Source organism: Egretta garzetta, unplaced genomic scaffold (genome assembly GCF_000687185.1).
Source record: "Egretta garzetta isolate BGI_Z169 unplaced genomic scaffold, ASM68718v1 scaffold36, whole genome shotgun sequence".
NCBI lineage: Eukaryota > Metazoa > Chordata > Aves > Pelecaniformes > Ardeidae > Egretta > Egretta garzetta.
The window spans coordinates 1,692,415-1,704,146 of record NW_009259975.1 but is presented as its reverse complement, the minus strand read 5'-3'; the positions used below and the strand labels follow the sequence as shown (position 1 = coordinate 1,704,146).

General features: G+C 39.7%; 1 protein-coding gene across 6 annotated transcripts in view; it reads right to left on the bottom strand.

Moving 5' to 3' along the window:
- Window positions 1-11,732, bottom strand: part of PCMTD1 (protein-L-isoaspartate (D-aspartate) O-methyltransferase domain containing 1) — a 51,162-nt gene that overhangs the window by 37,290 nt on the left and 2,140 nt on the right. For 3 of the 6 annotated variants that reach the window (XM_035895868.1, XM_035895867.1, XM_009640355.2), the window contains one exon: window positions 2,795-2,890. The exons of 1 other annotated variant lie outside the window; for it this stretch is intronic. The gene's annotated coding sequence lies outside the window, so the exon portion shown is untranslated. Of the gene's footprint in view, window positions 1-1,992; window positions 2,071-2,794; window positions 2,891-11,732 lie in introns of all 6 variants that reach the window. 2 more of the 6 variants (XM_035895871.1, XM_035895872.1) reach the window with 2 other exon arrangements.

The following is an 11,732-nucleotide window of genomic DNA, read 5'->3' as shown; positions in this document are numbered from 1 at the left end:
GGGAAAGAGGAATTGTAACATTAGCTTCACCAAGCAAAGGCTGGGGGAAACCAAATTACAAACTGGAGGTAATTGTAGTAGGGGACTACAAAAATCAGAATAAACTGTGGGGGACAGAGGTATTTCAGAATGAAGTCTTTACAAACATTTTTTAAACTTTTATACCTATGCCTTGTTGTTAAACTGCTACTAAAAGCAATTAAAAGTCTAAATACTTTGGAAAAGAAGATGCTACTTGAACTGCCTTCTCTTCCCACAGCTACTTGTTTTGTCACTCCAAATACTCTAGAGAGAAGGAAAAACGTTGTTTTCAGGTTACAGTAACATACTACTTGGTGCATTAAGGAAAACTCTATTGGAAACACTGCACATTTTTGAAGTCTATACTTTAGACTCATCTCACTCAAAAACATTCACTCCTAACCTACTGTTCGGTGGATCATTTCAAGAAGCTTTTCAAGTTAAGCAGAAACAAGTACAAAAACATGTACAGTCAGCCCTCCAACGTAATGCACTCTACAAAGCATACTTCAAGGTCCTTTGTAACACAGCAGTGGAACAAGGAACAGACCACATGATTATAGTTAAGCCAAATTAATGTAAACAGCTACAACTACTGACTTAACCTGAATTGCATTGACCTACTTGGGCAGAAAATGTTTGTCAAGTGTGATGTAAGCTTAAGCCCTGATCCTCCTGTTCAGGCCTTCAAGAGCTGTTTATACAAGATTCCAGGTGTGTGCTTGCTCTCACTCTTCTTTCCTCCACCTCCAGTCACCTGAACACACCAAACAGCACGTGGTACCGCATTTCTCTCAGAAGATCCACTGACACTTACAGCACTCCAAAAGTGTATGAGCAGTGACAAGCTGTCCTGGTTTTGGCTGGGATAGAGTTAATTTTCCTCCTGGTAGTTTGTATAGCGCTGTGTTTTGGATTTAGCATGAGAATAATGTTGATAACAAACTGATGGTTTAGTTGTTGCTAAGCAGTTACTAAGTCAAGGACCTTTCAGCTTCCCATGCTCTGCCAGCAAGGAGGTGCACAAGAAGCTGGGAGGGGGCACAGCCCAGACAGGGGACCCAGAACAGCCAAAGGGGTATTCCATACCATATGACATCATGCTCAGTATATAAATTGGGAGGAGTTCATCAGGGGGGCAGTGATCACTGCTCTGGGACTGGCTGGGCATCAGTCAGCAGCTGGTAAGCAATTGCATCACTTGTTTTTCCTAGGTTTTGTTTCTCTCTCTTTGTTGGTCTCCTTTTCATTACAATTTATTATTATTTCATTTCAATCATTAAACTCTTCTGCTCTCACCCCCTGAGTTTTCTTACTTTTACCCTTCCGATTCTCTCCCCCCTCCCACTGGTCGGGGAGGATGAGTGAGCAGCTGTGTGATGCTTGGTTGCCAACTGGTGTTAAAACACAACACAAGCACATCAACGCAGATTTCATGATCAAATAACCTTAACCTTGGTAGTTACACAAGGGTATAATTTTTGGACCAGCCTTACTGAATGTCTACTGAATCTTTTGACTTTTTTTTTTTTTTAAACACAGACAGTTTACGAAAACTTAAAGTAAAAAATAATAAAACAACATAACATTTTGTTGGTTGTCCACCCAGGCAAAAAAAAAACCCGCTAGTTTTTTTTTTTTTCCTTCTTCTTTGGACCGGGATACATTCTTCTCCCAGTCTATGTTGTCTTCTATACTCAATTTGTTTTTCTCATCCGAAATTCTACCTTCTTCACATGACAGCAAAGATTGAATGCTGAAAGGAACATTTTCTATATACCCTTTCTATATGCCAGACCTGTTTTCAGGTATGCTGATAAAGACTTTAAAAGTCATTACCTTTGTATTAACAAAGCATAGCAAAGAATCCTACACATTTCCTGGATGGAACTTTTAATGCATAGCTTAACACCACATCCTGACTCACTTCTTGCTGCTTAAAATCTGGGCAACCAAAAAATGTTTGCAAACATGATCCTCCCAGGCTTCAGAAAGTTTCTTCTTCAAAGTCTCCCACCTGTGACACCACAAACATGTTCTGAATGACTACTTCAAAACAAAGAAATAAGAGTTCACCATTTCCACCCGAAATAACTAGCAGTGTACTTTGCCATACTGCAGAGAAACCTAGAGTACAGGAGGTGTAAATCTATATCCACTAAGTACCAATCTATACCCTCAGAAAGTAAGTCCTCAGCTGTGCTCTTTATCTATTTAGGGCTATGCTTATTATTCTCCAATAGTCATCACTATGGTCACCGCAGACCCAGCTTCAGGGTTCACATCCTGGAATGCCCTCTGGGCCACTAACTGACGCCTCTTAATTATATCCTGCAAAAACTCCCTGCTGAGAGACAGGAAAGCTGTCTCATTGCCCTAGTTTAGCGACTCAATCACTAGTAAAGACTATCTGTTGGTCATCTGCACAAAATTACTTCTCCCCAACCCCCCACCTCAAATACACGGGATCTTTGGGATTTTCCTATCTACAGCCATTTTGAATCTAGTAATCTTATGTTACAAAAAGCTTTAAATTGGGAAGAAGCACAGAAACACTCCCTTCTCTTAAAAGAATTTGCTAGTATCTAATTTCACATAAATTTTAATTTAGCCAGTATCTGCCACAGAACTTTTATTAAGAAGTGCTCTTATTTGTAAAATGAAAAAGCCTCCATGAATGAAAGGCTGATGAGATGATAAGCAGCTCTGGAATACTCTGATTAGCCCATCTTTGCAGAAGTCTCATGAGATTGTAAGCACCTGACATTATTACCTGTGCAGAAGACATTAGTCTCTCAGGCATAAAGAGTTTGTCCAGTGTTAATAATCAGTTGCTGTTCAGTCCCCAGAACCAGCTCCTCCTCGTATTCTGAAGTAGATAAAGAGAAGCGCTGATAAGGAAATAGCCTCATTCTCCAAAGCAGCAAGATGCTGTTACCTAGTACCATCAAAAAACCCAAAGAACTAAAATTTGCTATGTGTCAGTTCAGTGATACTGTCTACAAGATTTAAAAAAAAAATAAAAATTACTTCAGTAATTTCAGACAGCAGCATTAACTGCTAAGAAAAATCTGAATACCTGATTGACAATGACAAGAACTGATGTGTATGGCAGCAGCATATGACACAGCTTGAGTAGTGGAACTAGACAGTTCCTGGTAATAGTACTTGATCGGAGTAGCATGGCATGCTTTTTTCACAGTATGCAGTGATAATATATCAACAAAACAATAGTTGCCAGTCTGTTGCTTACCATTAGAGATCAGCTATATGCAAACCGGTGATTACACCTCAAGAGGTCGTATGTATACGTTTACGAGTGCATGAACACTAGCTCTGCCCTGATTCTGTTTACCCTATAGTATCCCACCAACTTTCAGAACAATTAACATTGCTCCTCTACCCACATCAAAAAGTTTGGTGGTGCTTGTTTGTAAGACACTACATAAAATGGTCTCATCTCTGAGGAACCTAAGATGGGTTAGTGACTTGTCAAAGTTCCACTAAAAGATCTCATAAGCAAAGGATGTCAGCTTAACCCAATGTCCAACATACAGAAAATCCTCTATCTTTCCTCAGACAGGAGTGTCCATGAAAGAACCCAGCAGTTCCCTTATAGTACACTCTTTAAAGATCTCAGGTCCGGAGAGGTGTGCCTACAGCTCTGCCCATTCCCACACTACAACCATTTTAAGTCTGCCCAGTACAAACTAGTCAAAGAGTACTGCTGTATCACAAACTGGCTGGGAGAAAGGGGAAAGAAGAGAAGCTTCTCTGGAGGGCCTAACAGACCCAAACAGACCCACAGAAACAGGAGGTGCCAAGGTAATAGTGGCTTGCTCACTGGTAAACTAAAATATCAGAACTTCGTAAGACGTGTATGAATCAGTGATGCTCAATACATACAGATGTCTGATATTCACTGAATCTGTATCATGCACCTGTTTTTCAGAAGAGAAACTGCTGTCTGTGCACATATTTCACAGGAATTAGAGAGCTACAGAATGACCAGGCTGCAAAACTCATTGCCACAATAAACAGCTTTGTACACGGGTATTTAACAGAGAATACTCATTTCAAGCATGTTTATATAAACCATAACAGTCAAATGTTAAGAATTAGAAGAGCTGTAGAGACACATCTTAAAAAAACCAGTTTTGGAATATCTAATTATTTTTATTCTGAAAAGGCATTAGGGAATACAAGTGACACAAACATTTCTGCAAATTTCAACATTATCCTGATCATAAGCCAACTAAGACACCTTAACATAAAGGACAAGCCAAATACTCAACATTTTTAAAACAAAACATTTTTCTCTTCATGAAAGCAAATGCTTAATAATTTAGTTGGTGGTGACCAGAAGGTAACAAATCACAGGAAAATATGATGCTGCTTTACTTTCAGGCAGGTTTAGTACAAGAACTGAAACATGCTTTCCTAACCTTTGATCACAAATGTAGTTTCTGCAGCTATAGTCTTCGTCAGATCAAGTCACAGTTCATATGATTTTGAGTAGGTTAAATGTGGCCTGTAACAAAATATTCACTATTTCAGCCAGTGCTAAAGTTCAAAAGCTTATTGCACATAAACATTTCAAGTTACTTAAATAACTCACTTCCAGCAGCAACAGAGCAACATATGCCTGTTGCCTTTAGCAAAAGAAAATAGAAATGAGGTCAAGTGTAAAAATAGAAGATGGTTACATTCCTGACACTTGAAACCTCATCTTAGAGCTATGCATCTACTGCAGTCTCTACTAAAAAAAAAAAAAAAAAAAGGCCCAAATAAAAACAAAAATATCAGTCAACTTTATCAAGCTCCAAGTGCACTAAAGCCTTTGGGTCTTCTGATCTTTAGAAATATATCTAAAAGCATCAAAATAGGATGCAACATTCACAGCATAAACAACTTTAATACTGTATGATCAAAATGTTTACTCTCACAGCCTGAGAACCTTCAACTTTTATTTGTGTGCCCCCTTCTTACGAGACGCTAAATAAATTAAAAGTTCAAGTCCTGATCCTGTTTACCAGATTTTTAAAATAGCCCAGTGCCGTACAACAGCATGTTTTGAGAAGTTACTTTATTACTTAGGCCTGTAATCTTCAAGAAGCATGAGTAAGGCCTACTCTGTTTCCTGCTTTTCTTCCTCAGAACCACAATACCAAATTCTTTCACCAGTGCAATCTTCCAGAAGCATCACACTCGATTCACCAATTTTTTCAAGTGTAACTTGTCTACTCAAACACATGCACACTAACAGCTACTTTTGATTTATCTTGTCAAAAAAAAGTGATTGATATCACTTGCACACAACTGTCATCTTTTTAATCCCCAAATCTTGCATGCCTCCAAGCATCTCACACTTTAAGGCCCATGTCATAATCTGCCTCATTCTCCAGACATAGTATAAACATACTCTAAAATGACATGACTTTGTCCATAAATCCCTGTTTTGTAAGATAGCCAATGCCTACTTTATATAAAACAGAGATTAACTATCCCTTCATGGTTCTTACCAAAGAAAAGTGATGATTTATCAAAATTTTCAAAGCATGGAAGTCAAGTATGAACTGAATATGTTTTAAAAATCTAGCAAAAGAAGTCTCTGCACAAATGCAAGTCATCCGGGGAGGGACACCAAACCAAAGAACTCCTTATTTTACAATTTAAAAGGTTACATATGGCATTAGTACTGTTACCGAAGGCTGTTCCACAAAATTTCATGTAATCATTCTAGCATTCTCCCTGTCGCTATTAAAATACACTACACCTCGAGGTAACATTTCAAAGTATTGCTTTTGTAACAGTATCACTTTAATTCACATCTCTGTGGCCAGCCAGTAACTGCTACAATAAATTTTCCACTGTGCTTGCAAACGATTAAACAGATTATTTGCCAGCACATAAAGTTAACACTATTAGTTTATGTGATAAAAAGCTATTCTGCACAGACAAAGGAGCAGAGAGGCACACTTGCAGGTGGGGGAACTCACCTAAAAGCCCTGACCCAGACACTCCGAGGGCTATCACATTGGCTCACCCCATGTCCCCACCACCACTGGGCCTCTCCAGGGCACTTTTGAGATTGAGAGGTGTGACTGCTTACAGGGCTCCCAGATTTATTATGGGATGCAGGAAAGGCACTTAGGGATTGCAAGAAGTCCTGTTATGGGATGTTTAGGGGAGAAACCAAAGGTGCGGAAAGGGAGGGATCAAAATGGCTCGGGGAGGACCAAGCATGGGAAAAACAGAGGGCTATGGTGACAAGAGGGACAGGTCACCTGTGAACAGGGTGCAGGTCAGTACATGTATCTAGCTGTACTCTCCCCCAAATCACCACTGTCTGCCCATTTATCTCCTTTTGTAACTCCTTTCCTGGGACTCTGCTCAGTGTGCACGTGTGTCTGTATGACAAGTGGAGTCAGACCACAGGTCACAAGGGCTCATCGATCTGTGGTGCCAGCAGAAGAGGGGGTGAGCTTTTGCAGATCAGAGTGTGATCACAGGGAGTACCAAGCTGGACTAGCCAGAAGACTGGCCTGGGAACCAGGGACAGGGCAAACTGTCCAAGTGAGGCAACTGAAGGAGTTGGCTGCTGGAGAAAAAACAGGGGTCCAAGTGAGCTGGAGAATCTGTGGTGTTTGGGGCAGGGGTGGCTGAGTGTAAGTGTGTGTGCGCAAGAGGCAATGGACCCAAGGAATAGTTTCAGGGTAGAATAGGTGTCTAAATCCAGCACCTGGAAGGATCATGCATACATGCATTTGCCACTAGCAGACATTCAGCTTGACCGTCCAGAAAGGGCAACTGAGTAAGGCCATTGGCACTGTTTGTGCTTGCATTAGCACTATGTTTTCTGCATTCATGTGGTGGCCAGCTGTGTGTTTATATACATACATGCTGAATACATGTGTGTGTGCTACTGAGAATATGTGCTTCGCCTCACTACTGGCTGGACCTGGGGGCCATGCGTGCCTGAACTAAGAACTAGAAATACTTGAACAGAACCCCTTATAGGCCTTCTTTAAAAGCCAAAACCAAAGTATGTAAGCACATTTTTAACTTGAAAATGTTTCTGTACTGTTGTTTTTCTTCATTTCCAGGTGTGAATCAAGTCCTTTTACAAATACAACTCCAAAGTTATGATTTATATACAGTACAAACAACAGGAGATATGGTCTGGGGGAGGATTTGGAGCATTTCAGAAAGCTTCAGTGACCATTTCAAGATATTCATTCGAATATTTCACCAAGAAGTGGAAGCTGGAAACCTTTTATCATTGCTTGATGTAGCAGCTGTGCACTTGCACAGCATATCTTCATCCCCATAATCCTACCCCATCAGGGTTTTTTCAGTCACACAGGGTTTTACCTGAGAGAAGTGCAGTTTACAGATGTAACACAAGAGGCTGCTACAGTCACATAACCTGCCTTAGCTATAGCATGAACTCCAGTTTACCCAGAGCATCCCAGAATGGAGAAGCCAAATCCTACACTGAGTTTTTATGACAACTGAGTTACTCCAGAAAACATGACAGAATCTCAGGAAACTTGGCAGTAATGAGTCTTAGTCATAATGAATGCATAATTAACTTAAGTAAATAAGCAGAAACTAAGGCCTATGGGATTTATAATGTTGCAACCGTCAGCTCAGCAACTCCTCTTTTCTGTGTTCTTCCAGTTTCATTGACCTCCTGACTGCAATAATGCCAAATTTAGAGTTTCTTGAAGGAAGAACACAGCAAAGCTTAAGAAACTGGACAGCGGGTGACTACACTGAATGGAAACAAAACCACAGCTCATTCTCAAAAGGGTAAAGGGGAGAGTTTTGCAAATAAACAGCAGGGTCACATGCCCCAGCAGAAGAGCCAGCAAAACCCCACCTGCCAGAATCCAACACAAAGTAAGTGCTGGAACACAAACAAGAGTAAACAAGAACTTCATGGGTCTCAGACAAAGATCTTCAGATGGAAATCACATCCTTTAAGGGAAAACTGATGCTCTAGTAGAAATACAGCATTCCTACTTACATGAAATTTTAAGTACTGCAGGAATATTAAATGTTTTGTTTTGTATGCTGAAATTAAGCATCTCCTTTAATGAACTTCAGAGTTCATTCTTTCAGCAATGCTAACTTGCATACATTTTAGCCATAACTATGAAGCAAAAACATTTGTGGTGAAAGTGAGATTACCAGGATAGGGGGTCCGACTCTTATCTTTTTCAACTTCAATATATAGACCATTATATAGCACAGTGGTCCTGACTGGGTTGAGGAGTATTACTTCGCTTTTTCTTTCAAATATTTGTCGTCAAGAAAACCACATGGTAATTCCCAAGTATCTGCTTAAAACATTTGGTACAGAAATAACACAAATAAGTTCTCAGAATAGTAACCACTTCTCATTTTCTCCCAACCACATGGTCCTAATTCCTCTTTCAGTGTTAAAACAACCTTTTATAGGAATCAAGCCTTTCATCTGGGACAGGGACACCACAGGCATATCAATTGCTGGATGTGATTCACTAACTGACTATTACCATAAAAAATTCAAAAGCCTTTATCACTCCACTTACAGAAGCAGGTATCTCTTCTTGGAGAAGCAGCTTTTTTTCATTTTTTAAAAAAATATGAACAAAGAATTAGAAAGAGGCATCATCTCTGCAATGTTCTCTTTGAAACTGAGTTCCCTTTCACACCTGAAAACAATAGGAACTGATAGCAAACACTACTTGTTTTACTTGAAGGATAGTACCAACACACACACTTTGACTAGTTACATTCAGGGGTGTTTTGTCTTTACTATGTTACTGCATGCTGCCTATAACTACATCTTAAACTATTATTGTGTAAGAACTCTGATTTGACTCTAACTCCTACCACTAAACCTATAAAAACATCTGTAGACATCTGCAGGGGCAAAGAAAGAAATCTTTCCAATGACAGTCAGATGCCTCCTGGTAGAACATATCCAGTATCACAAAGTTGTTGCTATTCATCCTGAAATTTTCAAGATTGCTTGATTTACCATTAGAAATCTGCATCTATCACTTAGCACTATAGCAAGCCAATTGTTAAAAAAAAAAAAAAAGGAAGAAATCATGATTACCAACATCTTTAATAAGCATTATCTATTTAAAAAGCATGCAAAGAAAAGGTTTTGTAGTAGTAACAGCAAGCCTTTGATAGTTGCTATGTGATTCAGGTGCTTAAATGCAGACCTCCAGTGCCATTTTAGGTGTTCATGCTAACTATAAGCTACTTGGCCTAAAATATGGCAGCAATTAGTGTTAACACAACAGAAAACTCTTCTGCCCACATCCTGTCCTTGCCTCCCCACAAATAACCAAGAAGAGCTGCTGCTGTTGCCTGATTTAAGACTCCTAGATAGAACACAAACCGCATAAAGCTAAGGGAGATGTCCTTTGAAAGGAATGCAACAGTTGGGACTGGAAAAGCCACCAGATAAAAAATTAAGACATCGTCGGCTGCCAAAAGACTCGTAAGAAAGAGACCAGAAGAACAAACCTGGAGACACTCTGACTTGTAACCTGAACTGAATGTGCAGTCTGTCATCATCAGGTTCTAAAAACTCTCAGGACAGAAATCACGTTCACAGTCACTGTGCTGCCACACAACTGGTTGGTTGTGCACATATTCCTTGTGCATGCGTGTATATAAACACACACATCTCCATAAAGCATGCATGTTAGCAACCAAGACAAAGGCTGTCCCTTCTCAAACTGCTCAGCTACCTCTATTTAGATTTATCCTGCCTGTCCCCCCCCCCCCCCCCCTTTTTTTTTTTAACTTCAGAAGAATGCAGGCCTTCAGTAAACCCTATTTCGTATCTAACAGCTCCATGTTGACAGCTCAGATGCCCTACAGCACCTTCATGTAAGTGTCCTTCATGCAAGATTCCAAACAGCCCATGTCAGTATCAAATCACTTGCTCTAAGCCTCTTAGTTTTTAAATATAATTTTAAGGTTTTGTTGGCAAGCTCTGGATTGTTTCCTCAAATGAGTTTTTAAAACATTAATTCCACTTGTCTTCTTTTACATCCTAGAACACTGCATATCCAAATTCAGCATTTGTTTTGCAACTGTATGCTGAGCAAATACTACTTGGAAAAAAAAAAACCAACAGAGTGAAATGCAAAACTTGAAAGAAATTCTAAGCCTCAATATTTTGTCACAGTATCTTAGATGTCCAACTCTGTGCAACTCATAGAACTCAATGTTCTGCACCTGTAACAAGCTAGATCTTTATTTACATCCTTTCCTCACTAAACACTACACAAAACAAAGCCAGAACTCCAAAATTAGCCTTCATTAAATGCATCTTCTAAGCAGTGAGCTGCACGGGTTTTTTTGCCACAAGACAGCCCTCTAACCAGAGGAAAAGTTTACTCCCGCTCCACGGTCACCTCCCCACCCTACAACTCCTTGGCACGAAAACACACCAAAATCTGTAGCCTGAAAGTTAGCATGGTCACTCCTGATGGCACCTCTAAACTATTTTAGGGCTGTGGAGTTTGGGGGTTTGTTTTATGAACTGCTCTGCGATGACTTCTAAACCAGTGTTTCCTCCTCACAATGAAGTACAACTTCTATTTTTGTACTTCAATTTAAAGGACTGATAAAATTCACTGAGAAGTAAGTCACATACCGGTTGCAGTCACAACGTACAAGTGATAAACACCACAGTTGCTCTCTAGCTACAACTTCCAATACTTCCTCCTTTCAGAAGTAAGTTTCTTAGGACTAACTGCTATTTTCAAAGACATCCTTAATTTCAGTTTACTTCTAACTTTCAAGGCTTCCAATAAACTTCTGATCAGAAGTACATTGAACAAGAATCCACACACATATATTCATTCCTCAGGATTTCAGGCTCCTTGGGTTTAGTTAACATTACTGCCAACTTCACAGTAACAACACTAACCGTGAAACATGAAGGTAGCATGATGTACCAGTACAAAAAGGACAGAGAACTAACACTACTGTTCTGAATGGCAGCCAGCTAATCTTTCAGTGCTGCAAAAAATTATATTCAGCATCCTAAGCTGCTACAAATCCTATTCTTTCTTCAAGGCCCAGAAGTCCAGCTCAATTTTCTTAAACAACATAGCAGCAGCAACTGCTTTAAGAGCTTGCATTAAGCAGGCCTGAAGGCTGTCATTAACACCCAGCACACACAAATAAGTCCCTAAGGAACTGGAGCACAGAGGTTATTTCCTGATGTTTTAAAGTGATTATGCCCAGAATATTTAACAAACTACTTGACTTTACTTCCTAGAACTCCGTAAGAGAAAGAAGTGGAATAGCGTGATCACGATTCTGCAAAGCAGATACATTAAAAAAATTCTGCATCCAAAAAATCCACACTCGTTGGTTAGAGAAGATGAAGCATACAGATCAACTTCTGACCCTACCGGAAGATTCCTGGAGTGCCTTAGGCCAGTCACATACCTTATTATTCATCTGCAAACCAAAATCGTACATATATTTGCAAAACAAAATCGTACATATATTCTTCCCACTTTCGCTTTGAGAAATTTACATTCCAAGTAGGTGAAATAAATGAGGTAATACTCAATGATGTTTGCATTCAAGAATGCCAAGTGCTGTAGACTTCAAGGCACTTTTCTTACACAGAGAACTAATTAATCATCAGCTACAGAGCATCGCTTTCAGTTCAGCAGGGT